The following is a 1,001-nucleotide window of genomic DNA, read 5'->3' as shown; positions in this document are numbered from 1 at the left end:
CGCATCTGTTCTTTGGTCAACTTGAAAGAGTGATACTGTGTCTTCGCATAACATTCCAGGGTAATGAAGTCACTGTTCATGATTAGGAATGGTTTTTGAACTGCTTTTCACCCCCTTCTTTGTGCAAAACCAAACTGAAATTCTTCTAAATTTGAAGTCACTTGAGAATCTGAGTGGAAGCTCGAGCGAAATTGTCTCTTCACATTAATTTGGAACCGAATTCCGAAGAGGTGAAGATCCTGGGGAGCAAGGCAAGACAGCGTCCAACTGGTCACGCTGACAACTGTTGGAAGTGTTCATGGAAATTTTAATACCGTTTCCTAAAGACTCGCAATGCTTTTTGTGATTCAGGCTTTCATCTTACACCAAGAACTGAATCTTGTCGACCTGCTGGCTGTTATTTATGTGCTGGTGCTTTTAAGTGCTGTTCCCCATTGGGCCAAGGTCTCTGGTCAAAGAGCGGGAAAAACCATTTGTTCCCTTCTCAAGCTAACTGGTCCTGAGAGCTGTTGAACGTGCCCCACCACCACTGGGAGAACCGAAATTGCGGAGGCCTGAGGCATTTCAAAAGCGAATGTGGCTTTTAAACTGCGCAGGGCTAGAGAGGTTTGCGACGCGACAGCTGACGGTCCCCTTCCCCCCGCGGGGTCAGCTCCCTACCAGTAAGCGTCTCTCCCTCTCCAAGTTAACTCACCACACACCCACGCCCCCCCACCCGCCTCCCCCCGCCAGCCCTTCCCCCTCCTCGCCTCCTAGGTTCCCGCGCCCTCCTCTTCATTCCCTCAGCCAGCCTCTCATAGCCTTTCGCGCCCCCTTCCTCCTTTCCCTCTCATTGTTCCCTCCCTTTTTTCCCTTCGGTCTCTCGCCCTGCCCACCCCGCTTTCATCCCTTCTTTTTTCCCCTTGGATTCGCGCTCGCGCCGCAAACGCCGCCTCCTCTCTCTACCAGAAGCAGCCCGGCGGGAGACGCAGCAGACCGACTTCGCGCAGGCGCACTGTGGG

Source organism: Herpailurus yagouaroundi, unplaced genomic scaffold (genome assembly GCF_014898765.1).
Source record: "Herpailurus yagouaroundi ecotype Mexico unplaced genomic scaffold, PumYag 140, whole genome shotgun sequence".
Lineage (NCBI taxonomy): Eukaryota > Metazoa > Chordata > Mammalia > Carnivora > Felidae > Herpailurus > Herpailurus yagouaroundi.
This window is presented reverse-complemented; position numbering follows the sequence as displayed.